This window comes from Cimex lectularius, unplaced genomic scaffold, assembly GCF_000648675.2.
Source record: "Cimex lectularius strain Harlan isolate CLEC.00 unplaced genomic scaffold, Clec_2.1 scaffold127, whole genome shotgun sequence".
NCBI lineage: Eukaryota > Metazoa > Arthropoda > Insecta > Hemiptera > Cimicidae > Cimex > Cimex lectularius.
Genome location: NW_019392770.1, coordinates 168,492 through 188,300, shown reverse-complemented (window position 1 = coordinate 188,300; position 19,809 = coordinate 168,492).

Sequence of the window (19,809 nt, the reverse complement as noted above, 5' to 3'; positions counted from 1 at the left end):
ATAATATGAGAAACGTCTGATCGCCTCGATAAGCGCTCTCTGGAAGGGGTCGTTTAGTCACGTTTTATAGGAGAATACAAATCGAATTTCTTTTATCTTGTTGCTAATTGATTTTATGACTTATAGTCGTTTTGGTAACCAACGTAGCAAAGTTTTCACTTGATTTTATTTACTTATTATACGCAATTTAAATCTAAATCACTGGAATTGAAACCGACAGTTTATTTTAAAAGATTTTATTAACTTAAAAAAAAATTATTAACTTTCTCTTTTCTTCTTTGCATATGCCAAATTCAAAATAAAATTTCACTTGAATTTGGTTTGCACTAGTTGTTAATAGTTTTGATTGTCTTTAAAAACTGACTGCTGTTTTTAGTGGTTTACGTACATTTTCGAAACATAAATTTGAACCTGCCTGAATTAATTTTTGTGATATTTATGTAGACTACCAAGTGAAGCAGGTTCTTTGCGTTTCTGTCTACTTTACGCGCTGCTACCATCTATCAGACGTGTACAATCTTAAAATATGGAAATAGTGTGAATTACCTATCTAATTAAATCATACCAATACATTTTTTTGTTAATTTATGATCTGTCCTTATACTGTCATACATAATAATCCATGGGGGCGTCGGTCGCCGCAACCGTTAAGGAGTTGACACGGCGCTTAAGGTAAAGGTCCTGTGATATGACCTCTGCAGTTGCGAACCCTGGCTAATGGCTAATGTGGTGTCTCGCCCACAATCAGTAAAAAAATGTAGAAATCTTGGCACAATGTATATCAATAAGGCAGGACAGAAGAAAAAATTACGAGGATATTAAACAAAAATAACAAATGTTAACGTGAGTTCTCTGCTTGGAGGGAGAGGAGGTGATTATACAGGTGGGATTTGAAGGAGGAAAAGGAGGCAGCGTGACCAATAGAAAGGGGAAGAGAGTTCCAGAGTTTAGGGGCTCGGATCAAAAAGGATCTTTCGAAGGAATGGGTTGTATGTTGCGGAAGAATAAGGTCGATTGGGGATGAGCGGGTCTTACGAGTGAGATGTGAGGAGTTGAATTGGAGGGATTGGATGATGTAACGAGGACGACAAGTGTGGATGGACTGGAAAAGAAAGCAACCTAGGAAATACTGTGCAGGAGGGGAATAGCCAGGAAAGTCGGGAACACAACCCCGACACCCGGGATCCCCAATCTTATACAATTCATAATACGCTTCAATCGCGCGTTCGCCCGCTCCGAGAGACCACCGTATGCCACACAGCTATAATCGAAGAAGGGAAGTATAAGGGAAGTCAAACAAGGAGTTTGAGGGTGGAGAAAGGTAAGAGAAGCCAACGAAACAGGCTGAGGGAGGCAATGGAATGGCGGGAAATTTGGGAAATGTGAGAATGCCAGGAAAGGTTTTGGTCAAAGACTACTCCTAAGTTTTTTAAGAAGGTCCACTTCGGACTATTAGTACATTTCAGTTGTTTTCTAAAGTCCATACATTAGGCAAAACGAACATATAACTCCTAGGTTTTTAACCGAAGAGCAGAAGGGGATGGGATGGTTATTTAGCATGAGAGGTGGGATGCTGGGGAGGGAATTGAGGAGTTGCCTGGACCCGATAATTATGGCGGTGGATTTGGACGGATTGAGGACTAGGGAATTTTTATGGGCCCATTCGTTGATGGAGTTTAGGTCTTTTTGGATCTTGAGAATGGCCGAGTGAAGATCGGAAGGGTGGAAGGATATGTATATTTGGGAGTCATCGGCGTATAGGTGATAGTTACAGGACTGGATGGAGTCGGGCAGATCATTGATATAAATGGAAAAAAGGATAGAGCCTTGGGGCACCCCAGATTTTAGAGGGAGGAAGGAGGAGGTAAGGCCACTTGGTGGGTTTTGTGGTGCACTCTACTTAATTCTCAAAGCACTCAAGCTAATAAATGCGATCACTAAATTAATTTATCCGCTTGAAGGAAATAAGCAATACACTCTGCATTTCAATAGTTCTTTGATACCCATGAATAGGCCACACGTTGCTCTGTGCGGCGGTAACTGTTCACATACGAATGTTTTCCACAGTCAATTTGAAAAAAGTAAAAAATTGACCTCTTACAAGGCTTTATAAAAATTAATTACTTACAATACTTATAAATGGGCTTCAGTACCCGGCACCGGAGGGTTGATATGATGATATGACCTCTACAGTTGAGAACCCTCGTAAAATAAAAAAATAAAAATTTCCGTCAGTCAGGAGGGCTTAACGGTCAATGTTCCGGGTCGTGGGCTTGGAATAAAACGGATTTAAAACATGTTTTTTTCATATTATGAATTCAATCAATTAAAACATGCTGGGATATAGGCATAATAAAACTGAGTTATCAACTATATCTTCCATTTTGTTTAAATAAACCGTAAAAATTAATGAAAGGAATTTGAAATGAAATATATTTTCCTTATTTTAAAATTGTAAAAACGGATGTGGTCGAGACAGGATATCAATTGAATTTTGAACCTTCGGTAAAGGGGTTAAGAGGCTGTTGAAATTCAGGAAGGCATTGCGGATTAACGACTCGTTATTAACGCCATTACTCGACTTGATGCATTTTCGGAATATTTAAATTGTAAAATAACTCTCATTGGTGGCGTTAACTGTTATAACAAGCTTAAACGGTGCTAAAAGTGTTAACAGAGTTTAAAGAAGCGTGTTTTGAATGGAAAAAAGGTGTCGGCTCGCCGGAGGAGGAGGAGGGTGGAATTCGCCGTGGAAGGGAAGGTAGATAACAAAGTGGATGTAGTTAGGAATGCAGGAGTAATCCAGAAACGCCGGCTTAATAGAAGAAGGAACCCTCTTTCCCGCCTTATTAGGAGATCCCATGCAGCCAGGCCCATAGAATAAAACACATCTTTTCGGCCCTTATTCCCTCTTAAAAGTTCCCTATTGCACTTTTAAACCGTTCCCGACTAGTCGAGATGAAATTATTCATTGAACCGGAGCCACGGACCGTCCGGTTAAATATTTATAGGCTATTTCTTCCCTGTGTTTAATTAAAAGGCCGTGAAGTTGTACTCCTTGTCCATATATGGGGTGGGGGGTGAAGTCGTTGTGTATGCAAGCCGGCAGCTACAGCTCCTGTCAGCCTTGTTAGCTTCCGAGACCCTGCTCCAATTCTACCGATATACCAGTACTCTCAACAACAATTGACAATAAACTTGAAACTGTTCATCTCAAACGAAGGGAGAGGCAACAACTCGTAAATTAATTACGAAATTGGTAAAAACCACAGATCAAAGAATCGTTTTTAAAAATCCCTCCCTCATCCTCAGCGTGACAATTCGACCTCAAATTTTTTCAATCAAATTGACACAAATAATATAACAAAGAGTAATATTTAATTTCTGCCCAACAGTAAAAATCTTGAAAATACATTCGAACATAGCCCTGCGTTATAGCATTTTCCTTCAAATTAAAACTTTTTAAATTTCAATTTAACCATTTCTAATTTCAAACTAAATCCTTTTTTCTATTTAAGTTTAAATACCTTTTCCTTGTAATTGGAGATAATTAACTTTGATGCGCTATTTTAAATAAGAACTTATTTTATTTGTTAAAAAAAATTTATATCAAAAGAAAAATCCTTTTTTATTGTTAAATTTTAATAACTTTTAATTTTAATTGCAGGTAATTAATTTTGATGAGGTATTTTAAATAAGTTCCTATTTTATGTGTTAGAAAAAATGTGATATCAACAGAAGAATCCTTTTTTTATATTTAAATGTATATAGCTTTTAATTTTGATTATAATTAATTTCCATACGGTTCCATTCTGAGAGCTATTTTATATTAAATCTTCTTAAATATTAAATATCTATTATTTTATATTAAATAAAAATTCTCAACTATACAGGAATTTTACTTTACCTCCTTATATGTATTTCATACCACTTCCTAAGTTTTTTAATTCTTTAAAAAAAGGTTTAATGTGAAATTTAAAATAGATAAATAGAAGTTAACAGTTCGATTTATTTGTGTTTATATTTAATTTTATATAAATTAATTTTAATTGTAATTAATTTTCAAATGGTCTTCTAAAAGGAAAATTATTTTATATTAAAAAAATAGTCAAAAATAGGAATTTTCCTTGAGATGCTTATATTTCATCTCAAAAGCTTTTTACGCTTTAAAAAAGAGTTCCTTTTGAAATTAAAAAGGGTTAAAATGGAATAAATAAAGGATAATTTGTCGATAAAAAGAATTATCTGACGGAAAAAACCTATAAATTTGTGCTTCCGCGGTTAGTGTTTTTACTCTTTTTTGCTTTAGCATTGAACGTATTGTTTTTAAATTATTACTTGGGAAGAAAAAGCCCGGTTAAGAAAGGCACAACGAGACGGGCGACTTCCAATCCATCTTCATGGATGTTTCGATTGATAAATGTCGTTACGGTATGACAGTCGCAGGACTAACATATAAACCAAAAAAAACCACACACCTTCAACCGGCCATAATTCATTGTTTTATAAGAGTTATTTGAAAAGTATGTACAAAGCATTCATAAAAAAAACTCTCAACGAAAAAACGCCAAATGACAACGAGAGTGATAAGGGAAAGAAAAAGTTTATTATAAAAACAATTATCGAGTAAAGAATAAAAAATAAATTAATTAAAAATAACAATTTTTAAAAAATGTTGTACCCCTTAATACCGAGTATTTTCACCTCTGACACAAATCACGAACGTTAAATGCCATTTGATTCCTTAGGAAAGATTTTCGGCGAAGTTGTGAAGAATTCTATCACATTCATCACGACCTCCTCCTAGAGAGTTAGGACCTGGGTTTTGCCGTTGTACAGATCGCTCAAGTTGGTCCCAGATATGTTCGATTGGGTTCAAAACTGGCCTTCGAGCCGGCCGCACCAATCACTCAATTCCAACCTCATTCAAATAGTCAGCTCATACGTGCACTATTGGGCCTGGCATTAACCTGCATTAGCAAGAATCTCTCACCGATGTGGGAGGGGGGAATGGCACTATGTATTCTTCGATTATGTCTTGTAAATGCTTTTGTGAAGTTAGAGATCTTCCTCGCCCAACAATCAATTCGGGCGTCCAAGGAAATTCCACCCAGATCATCAATAACCCAAAATGAAATGCCACTTGAGGACACTCCATATAGCATGAAACTAACCTTTCTCCTTAGTGTCTCCATATGAAATTACGCCCGTCTAAAGATTTGCGGCCAACTCTCACCTCATCTGTAAAGAGAACTCGTTAGCAATTTTCCAATGACCGATTCACACGTTCTAGAGCGAATTGAAGCCTGGCTATTTTATGAGCTGTGGTAACAAAGAGTGCAAGCCGGGTGCCGGGGTCTGAGGTTATTTTCATTGATCCTTCGTCTTGCAGTCCTGGAGGAAATCGAAACATTCACAGTTGTCTTATCTGATTTCTTATCTCATTTCCCATAATTCCGCAGTTTGAAAGAACATGATGACGGATGAATCCATCGTCGTTCTCCTCTGTAGACCTAGGTCGACCCTGTCTTGGTCATCTAGTGTGAAGCCCTGTTTCTCTGAATCGTCGAAAAAACCCATCCTATGGTAGAGAGATTTACACTCACAATCAGTCTCCTGGCGAATTCGCGCTTGCTGTATCCTTCCTCTAACCATGTTGTGACCCTGACACCGTCATACTCCAATGTCTGACTGTCGCCATTAAAAAAGCATTAAGAATAAGAATAATATAAAATCAAGCCAACGAAGGAAAAAGAATAACTGAAAGCGATCTTTAGTAGTAGAATGGAAGGGTATAATGCTACTTTTTGTGCAAGTGGGATTAATCAGTACAAACGTAAACAAAGGAAGTAAACGAAGAATTATTCACTCTATTATATTTCGTGGTTCCATTGACCAGATAACTTCTTTGAATCAATTAATTTTTATGTAAGGTATTGGTTGAAAGGAAAAAGTAAGTGTCACGAGCTGGATTCGAACCCACGACCTTAGGCTAAATACGCCGCTGCCCTACCACTGGAGCTATCGTGACTTCGGTCCACTCGGACACCAATTTGAAAAATGGCAAAAAGGAGGGAAAAATTCGAAAGGTGGGTTGAGATGGGAAATTGGTGTCCGAGTGGATCGAAGTCACGATAGTTCAAGTGGTAGATCAACGGCGTATTTAGCCGAAGATCGTGGGTTCGAATCCCTCTCGTGCCATTAACTTTTTTCATCTCAACTAAAAACCTTAATTAACTTTCAGTTATAGTTTTCCTAACCATTAACTTTTTCCTTTCAACCAATACCTTACATAAAGATTAATTAATTCAATGTATTATTTACTATTTATTATGACTACGATAGCTCTTAATTATCTGTATCTAATGAAGGAAAAAAGTAGCCATTGCCTATAACGAAAATTGATATTTTATACTTGTATCTTATGATTTTAAAAATAAACTAATTACGAGAGGCAAAATCAAAGACGAGAAGAAGAAAACCTACGTATATTGAAAATGTATTTTTTATACGTAATGCGTGTATTTAATATCTAGTAAACAGGAGTGGTAAATGTGACAGGAATGAAGATGAGATGGGATTTCGGGACGCAATGTTCGCCGTCCCCTCTCTGAAGGAAACTTTTTAAAAAGAGACTCGCACACATAACAGAGAGTCAAAAGAACGGACCAACTTATAAGCTTTTACTTCCACTAGGGGAGAAAAAAGTTAAAAAAGTGTTTCTCGGCCAAAACTCCCGCCCTGTGGCGAAGGTTGCGTAAGCTGTTTCTAATAACTGATAATATTCCTCTCCACGGTCATATTTTCGAGGCACCTTTGGGCCGGCGTGCTGATTTGACGTTACTTCCAATCGCTTGTTTCCCCCCCTTCAAATCTCGAGGAGACGGAAGAAAAACCCTTCAAGGGATAAGTTATACGAGGGTCAAAGGGCCCTCGAAGTTAGTGAACGGAACAAATCTTCATTTCCTCGTTCGACCTCGCTCTTTCTACGGCCCTCTCCTCCTTGTTGATTCACAATATTATGTTACTTTCCATTTAAAAAGAGAAATACATTTTGTCATTTTCTGACCCGCAGACGTATAAAACCCAGATCACTGAGATAAAAGTACTGGTCAAAGTCAAGTTTGGAAGGTTAATATTTAAATAAGGTTTTTCGATTTATATTTTTAAACCTTTTCCTGTCTGTTTTGATGTATATTATTTATTTTACTATATAGTCTTTCGTATCGACGACTTTTATTATTGTTTGACATTGTGTTGGTGGTCTGCGATGCGATGAACCAACAGTACACTGAAAACGGCAAATCGGAAACAACCAGACTACAAATATTTATTTTGTTTACTCCTCCAATTTTTTACCAACACGATTGTTTATTGAATACGATCAAGTCACTGGCCTTTTCTAATTATCTGTCTAATTAATTAATATTATTATTATTATTTAAATTCACTAATTTCGTGGTCCGCTTGACCAATTAAATCATTACAATTAATTAAGGTTTTTAGTTGAGATGAAAAAAAGTCAATGGCACGAGCGGGATTCGAACCCACGATCTTCGGCTAGATACGCTAGAGATTATTATTATTAATTACTATATATAGATTTTCCCGTCAAATTGACTTTGTTGAATTTCAATTTAAACGTTTCCCATTTCAAATAAACCAATTTTAACTTTAAATTAACCCTTTTTAATTTATAATTTTCCATTTTCAATTCAAAATGAAGGGACCGCGGAGTGATACACTCTCGGCTCGTAGACCCCGCGGTCGTGGGTTCGATACCCACGTCGCTCCTGACACTTTTTTCACGTAAGGTTTCCCCCTAAAAAAATTCGCAACATATATGATCAATAAGCACGTTCCTTGGCAAATATGTAAAGTTCATAATGCCATTCAAAAAAATGAAACAACCCTTTTTCCGTCAAATTAATCCCTTTTCATTTCAAATTATCCATTTTTATTTCAAAGTACCCTTTTGAATAAAATGTAACAACTTAAAGTAAATTATTGTATTTGAAAAAATTAAAAATTGGATAATTAGGCTTTTAGAAGGTTATATGAAAATTTATTGCATTTAAGAATTATATGAGATTAAATATACACAAAAGCAATTAATTAAGGTTTTTTTTAGCTGAGATGAAAAAAAGTTAATGGCACGAGCCGGATTCGAACTCACGATCTTCGGCTAGATACGCCGCTGCTCTACCACTTCGGCTATCGTGACCTCGATCCACTCGGACATCAACTTCCTATCTCAACCCCACCTCATGAGTTTTCCCTTCTTCTTGCCATTTTTCAAATGTCGTGTAATCGGATTGGATTCTCGACGACAAATGAAATGGCCATGGAGAGCTTTAGTGAAGTGTACTTCATTTAATTCATTAAATTCACTAATTTCGTGGTCCGCTTGACCAATTAATACATTACAATTAATTAAGGTTTTTTTTTTTAGTTGAGATGAAAAAAACTTAATGGCACGAGCGGGAAAAAAGGAGGGAAAACTCATAAGGTGGGGTTGAGATAGGAAGTTGATGTCCGAGTGGATCGAGGTCACGATAGTTCAAGTGGTAGAGCAGCGGCGTATATAGCCGAAGATCGTGGGTTCGAATCCCGCTCGTGCCATTAACTTTTTTCATCTCAACTAAAAAAAAACCTTAATTAATTGTAACGTATTAATTGGTCAAGCGGACCACGAAATTAGTGAATATATACAAAAGATTTTTCTCTTAATGGGATATTTTCAATATAAAATAATTGTACTCTCGAAAAACACAATTTATCTCTTTTCTCAAATTAAATGTAGTGTGAATCTAATTTAATAGCGTGAATAGAGAGGTTTATCCCCAATCATTCAATGAATAATCAAGTAGAGTAGGTTGGGATGAAAGACTTTTAGTGTGCGGAAGTAATTTATTGGTGTGAATCGTCCCCAAACACACAAAAGAACATGAGTCATCTGGGGTACTTAAATGTCATTTATTAGCGTGAAATGAGGAGCTTATCCCAATTTACCCCAAACATTAGCGAATGATCTGAGACAGTCTGAAAGAATTGTAATGTTTGAAAGTAATTTATTAGCGTGAATTATCTCGAATTACCCCGAGAATTGTCGATTGAGTAATCAGGGGTAGTTTGAAAGAATTGTTGTGTTTGAAAGTAATTTATTAGCGTGAATTTCCCCTAATTACCCGGATTACCCGGAGGAATATCGAGTAGTCAAGGGTAGTGTGAAAGAATCGTGGTGTCTGAAGGTAATTTATTAGCGTGAATTATTCCCAATTACCCGAGAAATATCTAATACTCCTGAGTAGTGTGAATGCTAACCAGACTGACTAATCATGTCCTTGTGTATTTGTGCTATTTTATCCACAATTTACGAGGTTTTGAAGTAAAGTGAGGCTGGCAATAATTGGATAATGAAAAGAGAGAGCCGGATACTGCCTTAAATGATGATCCGATAACATTAAAACTAAAAATAATAATAATAATAGTAAAAAATAGGAGGGTCGGTGTCCGCAACGGTTTAGGGGTTGACACGACGCTCATCACTGTAAGGTAAAGGTCCCGGGTTCGAATCCAGCGGACCTGCATTCAAACCCGACATACTTACAAATGGGCTTTTTTACAAAAACACCGGCACCCATAGGGTTTATATGACCTCTGCTATTGCGAACCCTCGTAAAAAAATAAAAATAGACAAAAATAACCCAATTATGTTATATCAAAAAATCTCAAATTAAAAGAAGAAGAAATTGTTTTGAGATTTTAACTTTAGAATAAGAGCCCAGTTATTTTATATTAAATAAAAATTTCTCAAATATACATGCTTATATTTTATACCACTTTTAAGTTTTTTTAACGATTTAGAGAGCAGGTTAATCTGAAATTAAAAAGGGGTTTTTCACTCCGCTGTCTCTTAATTTTGGATTAAAAAAGGATAATTAAAAATTAAAAAAGGTTAATTTTAAGTTAAAAAGGGTTGAACGGATTGTTTTGTTCAAACTGAAACACAAATCTGATCTGTGGAGTAGGCTTAGTATTTGGGACAAGCAAATCTGCTGTCTCCGTCGGTTTGACTTAAACGCCGGTCGCTCGATATGTCTTTTTTCTTGAGTTAGGTGAACGAGGTTGTCGCCCTCCTCCTGAATGAGGTCCTCAGCTGGAGCAGCCGCTGGAATAATACAAAGATAAAACGGAAGCAGGTTAACACTTGTATACGGTAGGGAAGAAACAGACTTTATGTACCTGGGCGCTAGAATAGTAATAACAATGGCTGTCCAAGGCCTAGGCAATCGACAATATTCTCAAACTATTCAAAAATTATTTAAATAGATATACGAGATTATGTACATGGGAAAATCATTTTTTCCTAACGGATCCAGCTAAGATCTGGCCTACTTTTTGTACAAAGTACTCTGCGATTGTCAAAAACGGCCAAAAATCAGTATCTGTCGCTTCGCAGGCAAAGATCTCAAGTACAGGGCGGTTGTGCTTGCTTAAAATGGTTAGATAGTAGGTTGTGCTTGTGTAGTTTTTTAAAATGCGCCCAGGACTCGATTATAATCGGGGCGACTTGGCAATTTCGCCCGGTAAGAAATAGGGATGGATACCTTTGAAAAGATCCCGTTCAAAGAGAGTCGACCCGCGTTTATTTACATATAAATCAGTTTTGTTTATTTCACAAAGTTGAACCAAGGCAACTATCGTCAAGTTTATTTGAATTAATGGACGCCTCTCCTACAACATGGGACCCCCCCCCCCGTGTGCCGCAGCAGGTTGATGAATATATTTTCCTGGGAGATCGTAATTAATCCTCGTCGTCACCACTTAGGCGGATTTCATTCTCTCTTTCCGAAAAACGAGGAAATATTTACCTCGACGAGTCAAATAGGCAACAGTGGTATCCAATCAGTTGAGAAGATAAATACGGTTTGAAGACGTACGATCACAACTGGACCGATTTATCGGTGTTTGAGCCATTCCATTATCCATTTGTCATATGCTTTGCTTAGAAAGTGTGAATATTTCTTTTTCCATCAAATTAACCCTTTTTAACCCTAAATTAACTTTTTTTTAGTATTACGGCCGGCAAACTACATTGGTCATTGCCAGTTCTCTCTTCTCTAGCTTTGCATTTCTTTGCTTATCTTTCTCCCGTTTTAATCCTATTTTTTTTAAATATTTCCCCAACTAAATTACAATAGTTTATAAGACAGCGGCAAGCAAATCCCTTTTCTTTGTACTATTGCTGGCCTCTCTGTACCTCAGGGCTTCGTCAATTGTCGATAAAATAACAAAATAATAGACACAAATGCACAGAAACATAGAAACAAGATAAAAACACGATGATCTGGTTAGCATTCACTCTATCCAAGAATCTCGATATCCCTCGTTGTAATTAGGGGTATTCCCTTTCATTCACGCTAATAAATACATTCGCACTTTTTTCTTTTTTTTTTGCGTTATGAACTATGCATATTAGCCATGTGACAATTCATATATGTGTGTTCAAATTTGGGGGGGTTATTGTGAAAAAAGGGCCAGAGGCGACGGTGGGAATCGAACCCACGACCGCGGCGTGAGAGTCTCTCATGCTAACCACTCGGCTACCGCGGTCCCCCACATTCGCACATTCATTCGCACTACCCCAGAGTACTCGATATTCATCGGGGTAATTGGAGATATGCTCCATCATTCACGCTAATAAATTATATCCACACGTACGTTCACACTACCAAGAGTACTCGATATTCTTCGGGGTATTTTGCCATGCCACAAGGTCGCGCATAGGTCATTCGTGATGTCGTATTTCTTTATTTGTAAGCTTGTTTGTATATTATCCTCTACCGTGATAAGCTATCCACACAACGGGTGATCTCACCCCATACGGTGTCCCGTGTGGGATATAGGTTTGAACTATACGCTACCTGGTATGTATGACCGTTCCCTTCTAGACCCAGCCTTCGTAGGCTAAGGACCGATGTTGTTTTTACATTTGTAAAATTCAGATGTGTTTCTTTCGTTGCGATTTTCCATTCATTTTGATATCATTAGTAATCGTTCTTTGTAGATGGTGGGGTCGTGTGATGTGGTGGCTAACTTCGCTGTCTTACCTGCTTGTTCTTTCCCAGTTACACCAACGTGCCCGGTAACCCATGCCAGGACGACCTTTTTCCCACTAGCATTGATCCCTTTAAGTTTTTCATATTTTTTCTGATTAATGGTTCTGCGGATGTTCTTCTCCTGAGCTGCTGTATCGCGCTTATGTAATCGGTTCATATTATTAATGTATTTTCTTGGTGTCTTTCAACGATCGCTAGCGCGAGGGACATGGCTTTCAGTTCCGCCGTGTATACACTTGTTGACCGGGGGAGAGATAGTGTTTCTGTCTCACTTCCCATACAACCATACAAGCGACATCCATACTCGCTACAGTTCTGTGAAGATGTGTCTGGCGCCACTAAATTCCTCCATTATCTATTATAATTTATTCTTGTGTGTTTGGGGGTGTGTATCTGTCTTTCTTCATTTTGCCATATCCAGTCAGACGAGAATTAAGAGGAGTTTCCAAGGTGGAGTTTCAGGAGGTTTTTCCTCCTCCACTCGATCAACGGTTACTTCCCTCGTCACAAGTATTCTTTGGCGTGGCCTAAGAACACTTTTGGCCGTTTTAATTTTAATTTTATTTTCAAATTAACCTGTTTTAATTTTGTTTAATTTCGAATGAACTCTTCTTAACTTCAAATCAATCTGCTTTAATTTCAAATTAGCTCTTTTTATTTTCAAATCAACGTTCGTCTCAAACGAAGGGAGAGGCAACAACTCGTAATTTAATTACGAAATTGGTAAAAAGCACAGGTCAATGAATCTTTTTTAAAAATCCCTCCCTCATCCTCAGGGTGAAAGTTCAAACTGAAATTTTTTCAATCAAAATTACAAAAATAATATAACAAACCGTCAGGGGGTGTCGGTGGCCGCAACGGTTTAGGCGTTGACACGCCCCGCGGTCCCGGGTTCGAATCCACGGCTACTTACTTATTACAAATGGGCTTTTCTTTCAAAAACACCGGCACCCTAAGGGTTTATATGACCTCTGCTGTTGCGAACCCTCGTAAGAAAAAAATGCCCAGCATTATGGCATTCCTCGGTCAAATTAACCCTTTTAAACCTCAAAATACTTTTTTTTTATTTCAAATTAACTCTATTTAATTTCAAATCAACCAGTTTTAATTTGGTTTAATTTAAAATTAACTATGTTTATCTCCAATTTAATTTTTTTTCTTTTGCGTTATATTAAACATGTTCACTGAAGTACAGTGAGCCACAAAATTTTATATTCTTAAAAAATTAAAACCTTTTCTTTGGATCATTAAAAAACTTAGGAAAAGATTTTTGAATACAAGAACTTAAAATAAAATTCCTGGGTAGTTGAAGTTTTAAAAAATATAAAATTAGGCCATTAAAAAAATCATGTGAAAATTAATTACAATTAAAATTAAAAATTGTTCTGTAATTAAAGATAAAAATGCTTCTTTTATTTAATGAGTAAAAAATCTCGTAGCAAAAATTTTTCTGATGATCGGTGACGACCAAATTTCATATGAAAATTCTCGTTAAAATGGGATAAATAGCAATATTAAATTATAAACATCGTTTAAAAAGAGACTTTTCTTCGATGTAATTAAAATTTCATTCCACACTAACATCAAGTAATAGTTGGATGTTAAAAGAACTTAATTACAGTTTGGACAGATCAAACTATTGAAATAATCCGTTGTCCCTTATCAAACTAGGATCCACGTTGGCTCTGGACGCTGTGTTTATCTTGAGGTGAATTCACACAAGGAAGTAAATAAAGAAGAGTAAACCCATGGGAGAGAAGCTCCTTCCTCCAACAATTGCCTTTCCGACCCCTGATTTTTTATCGTCAACGGACTTCGAAACCCTTGCACATACCCACATCTAATAACTTGAACTTGCGCTTAATATATAAATACACAACTTATGTAACTTTGGTGCAAAATCAAATTTTTCCTTTCCAGACAACGTCCTATATAACTCGAACATTTAAAAAACAGGTTCGCTTTCGTCCAATGGAAATCGGCGAGTTAAAAAATGGTTCTGAAATTCCTTTGATCGCTCTGTGATTAAACAACAAAATTTTCAAGTACAATAATCACGGAGGTTGAAATGTTAAAAGTTGCACGAGGTCGATAAACGACCCTCTTTTTCAATTATTTCAAAATTAGAGAAATCAAATTGACGCCAAATTTGTTAGTGAATGTTTAAATAGACCAATATCATTTCTGGATCTGTTACCACAATCAGAAATATGACAATAAATTTGATTTTTCATTCTATGTTTTGTTTGACTAATGGATTTGATTGGACAATCACTACACGAAATTCTATCCAACATACCATACATTCACATTTTCTTTCGTATCCTTGAGTTTAGTACGCAAAGAATTTAGTTTATTTGTATACCTGTAGCAACAGTTGATGTCGGGTATGTATGTTCGAATCAAATATTTTTATTTGGGCGTACTCGCACATTATTTTTTAATTTTCCTTCAGAATGAAATTATCCCATGCATACACAATTATAATATTATAAGCTCTATTTTCAAATATATGGACATAAAATTTGGACAGCATATAACACCAAAAAATTTGTAACACTAATAAATGAATATATAAATGAAGAATAAATTTTATAATACCTATTGTAAAAGTGGCGTAATTTACAGCCAAGTGAGACGGAATATTTGTAATTAAAATTCAACGTTTTACAAATTAAATGGTATATAATTCAAATTGACCCTTTTCAATTTATATTGACTCTTTCAATAATAAAATTTACCTTTTTGCAAATTAAATTCCTCTTATAAAATTCAAATTCACTCTTTTGCAAACAAGATTTACTATGTTACCAATTCAATTCCCCATTTAGCAAATCAAATTTATTTTTATACAAATCAAATTCACCAATTTGCAAATAAAATATACTCTTGTCTCAATCCAATTCCACCCTTTTCTTCCCTTCTTTTCCCTTCACCTTTTGCACAAACTAAATTCACTCTTTTACTAATCAAATTGACCATTTTGAAAATTAAATTCACCTTTGCAAATCATATTGACCTTTTTTGCAAAAAATACATTTACTATTTTACCAATAAAATTCACCCTTTTGCAAATTAAATTCACTCTATATAAATCAAGTCGATCCTCGTTCAGTCTAAATTCTCTTTTTTAAAATCACATACCACCTTTTGCACAAACTAAATTCACTCTTTTACTAATCAAATTGACCTTTTTGAAAATGTAATTCAGCTTTGCAAATCGTATTGACCTTTTTTGCACAAAATAAATTTACTATTTTACCAATAAAATTCCCCCTTTTGCAAATTAAATTTACTCTATATAAATCAAGTTGATACTCTTTCAATCTAAATTCACTTTTTTCAAATCACATTGCATCTTTTGCACAAAGTAAGTTCACACTTTTACTAATTAAATTGACTATTTTTTAAATTAAATTCACCTTTGCAAATCGTATTGACCTTTTTTGCACAAAATAAATTTACTATTTTACCAATAAAATTCCCCCTTTTGCAAATTAAATTCACTCTTTTGCATATACAATTTTAAATTTAATTTGAAAAACCATTATTAATATAGTTTAGCTGACAATCGCAGCCTTGCGAAAATAAAATGGAAACTATTTCTTGAGAAAGGTTAATGTGTTATAACAGACAAATGACACCGCCCATAACTGCCCTGGCATTGACCTCCACCAAGTATTAAACATTTCAACCCTCCATGATTATTATACTTCGTCATTGTACTGTAGTATTTTAGACCGAACAGCGTAATTTTAGAACCATTCTTTAACTCGCCGCTTTCCATTTTTCATCTCTAAAACTATTTACAACGTGTAAGGTTTGATGTAACGTTTGGTAATCAATAGTTTTCTTGCGAAGTTTTGAAATTGTAATCTGTGAACTTAATCATTTTCAATTCTTCACCAGTTACTAAGCGGATTTATCGCGTTCCGTGGAATCCGAATTCGTTGATAAGAACTGCTGATATAACTTTATAATCCATTGCACCGTCTATAAGTTAAACCATACAATTCGAAACTATTACGAACATTTTTGAAAGAATTTACCAAGAATCCCCTGGAATCACTTCCCGGGATTTGACGTGAAAAAATTATTCACGCAATACATACAGCAAATAAAAAATAGGCTGTCGATGACGGAATATCCTGAAATTCCGCACATGATCACTGAATACTTATTAAAATTTTACATATTGACGAATGACCTCTTTAGTTGAATGATTTAGTTTAATTACCCAATCGATACCAGCACATTAAAGCTTTAACGTGACCTCCGTACTCTTTGAATTAAATTGCCAGCGTAAAAATCGCATTACGATCATGGAAATCCTCGGCCTATTTTTTAAAATATTTTTATGTACACTTGTATCAAGACTAAAAACCCTTATCAGAAAGATTCTACTGGATATTTACAGACAACGAGAGTAGGCGGTCATGGAGAGAGTGAAGAGAAAAAGCAGAATATTAATGATTCCATCGCGGATAGGCCATACCAACCTGACACATGGACATCTCCTTATTACCAAAGATCCACGGATGCCTCCCAGGCGCACTATTAACTGTGGAACAATTCGTGTGTGAATAGTTACCGCCGCTCAGAGCAAGGTGTAGTCGATCCACGGATATCGAAGAACTATTGAAACGCAGAAGGTATTGCTTGGTTGCTTGAAGCGGATAAATTCATTTAGTGATTGCATTTATTAGCTTGAGTGCTTTGAGAATTAAGTAGAGTTTACCACAAAACCCACAAAAGTAGGTTAGTCATTACATGTTCCTAGACTGATTGTAGGCGAGACACCATATTAGCCTAATGGCTAATGCCAGGGTCCGCAACTGCAGACGTTATATCAACCCTCGGTGTTCCGGTTTTAAAAAAAAAACATTTGTAAGTATGTAGGGTTCGAATGCAGGGCCGCTGGATTCTAACCCGGGACCTTTACCTTATAGTGATGAGCGCCGTGTCAACGCCTAAACCATTGCGGCCACCGACGCCCCTAGTAACCAGATTTATTTCCAATTTTGGATTAAGTGTAAAAAAAGTCAAAATTAAATAAAGGGGTAATTGGTCGCACAGGCAATTAATTTATTATCTTATATATTCACTTGTTTCTTGGTCCAAGAAGATTTCGTTCGTATATTCGGAGAAGGATACAATTTTGGGAATAACCTGAGAACCATTGCTCAAAATTATAAACCGTTTCCACCCTTGAATACAGCGTCAAAAAATATTTTAGAAACTGTAATTCTTATCCCCCTATCCTGGAGAGGTAATCAAATTTGTGGTTCATGAGAGCCTAGACGAAAAGTAAGAATTTAGTTTCTGAAAATAATTTTTCCCAAAAATACTCCAACAAAAATATGTAAGGGGGAACAACAGTTTCCACTCATACCGAGTTATTCACTGCTCGTACGACTATGTTCCTCAGGCGCTATCTTCTACATCTCAAATGCAACAAAAAATTCGTATGAACCATGGTCCAGTTAGCAACCCTACAGATACTCAACAGTTTAGTTAAATATTTTTTAAGAATGCTCTCTTCTAGAACTTACAAATTAGGTTTTGGTAAATAAAAAACACTAAATCTTTCAAAACTACATTTGCAACCTCGTAGTAAAAATTCACCGTAGAGCTTTGCAAATTTCATAACTTCTTCGTTTTAATAAGCTTTCTAGCGGTGTAGTCTTTTTCTTTACCAAATTCCAGAAATTTTATGCTAAATAGGAAAAAAAGTGGTGACGGTGTGAAAAAGGGAGAGTGGAATAATTACACTTTTTGCGCTGTGCAACATTTATTTTCAAACTTTAATTAAAAGAGGCAGTGTGAAAAGCGGGATTCGAACCCACGACCTTCGGCTAAATACGCTGCTGCTCTACCACTTGAGCTATCGTGACTTTGATCTTCTTGGACACCAATTCTCCATCTCAACGTGCAACCGTCCGATTTTTTTTCACCTCAACCAAAGACCTTACATAAAAAAGAATAATTAATTGAAAGAAGTAACTTGGTCAATTAACCACTAAAACATAGATTAATATTTAATAAGTAAAAAAAGTATCACTTCACTAACAGCTCCCCGTCGCCACTTCATAAGTCTGAGAATCGAATCCTGATTACACGACATTTGAAAATGGCAACAAGAGTGAAAATTCTAACCTAACATACAATAGAATAACTAATTGAAAGAAGTAATTTGGTCAATTGACCACTAAAACGTAAATGGAATGACAAAAAGAGCACAAAAAGAAAGAAAAATGAAATAGAACACATAAAAAAGAAACAATAAACATAGGGAACAACCAAGTTTGAAGAAAATATCTACAATAAACGCAGACAAAATAAACAAAAACAATACAGAAGTTGTACAACTCAACGTTACCCTAATAAAAAACACACAAAAGAAAAATTCAACCCAAAAAACATACAAGACACATAAAAAGAGACAGTAAACATAGTGAACAACCAAAGCAGAAAAATGACGTTTAATTTTTATTTTTTATAACTAGGAAGTAGGACTCATTTGCGAGGTTTCTGAATCAATCTTATTTCGCCGTATTTTCATTGACTTGTAAAACGTACATTGTCCAAACAACGGAATTGTATGCCAAGTAAAGTAGTATTTGTGCGTGTAAGTTTCATATTATTTAGGGCTAATAAGCTGTAAAAAGATATTTCTATTGTATTCTATATGAGAACAGCACAGAAAGTTCGTTTTGAAGTCAGAATTTTAAAAATTCGACATGCAACGACATAGCAGATCAGTTGTCAAAACGAAAACAAAAATTTAAAAAAACTTTTATTGCAAAAACAAAAATTTTTAGTTGGAATTATATAGGAAGTTGAAAATCGTTTTGAACGCCGGTACAGTGGATAAGACAACAACGATTTGGTAAATACGTTGGCAGAGTTTGCGGCCGAGAGGAAGGTTGTCGGTGGTCTAGGGTCGAGGGTTGGACAGCATATTTGCGGCAGGTGATTAGAGCGGCAACTTGTCCCAACTATTTAGGGATGCTCTCCGTTTAGTTGGCAACTTCCTGGATAAGCTCTTTTATGGCTTCGTCTTTCTCATTAAGGCCTTTTCCGGAGGTCCGCTCACCTCACAAAGCGATCATCGACTCCGCCGAGAACAAGACAATCACCGCCGGCTTTAAGGGCTGAATTTTAAGTTCTGAGAGATTGTCGGCAATTGTATCAGGGCTGGAACGATAAACACGTTTGGGGGTTCACGTCTTCAAATAATGTTAGAAATTCCTTTTAACGGAAAACGAAGGTAGACCGTACCTTGTCATTCAGTAACCAAATATTAGAGTGTTGAAGTCATCTCGGACCTTTAAAGAGTCTAATTCATTATACAATTTGCCTTTAATGTTCAAGGGCCTTGATGGTAAAGGTGAGATTATGCGGGTTGCTTTATTACTAATTTTCATCTTATTACGAATTTGACATTCCGCCCTTTATCACTCGGAATATCTTTAAGATTTGTAATTGAAACAAACACTCTTTCCTTAATGCAGTAAACTAATTATTAAAAAAAAGCGACATTATTTTCAACTCAATTAATCAATCTTTAAATAAGGTTTTGGTTGAGAATGTGCCGAAGATCGTGGGTTCGAATCCCGCTCGTGCCATTGACTTTTTTATTTCACCTAAAAACCTTAATTAATTGTAATATATTAATTGATCAAGC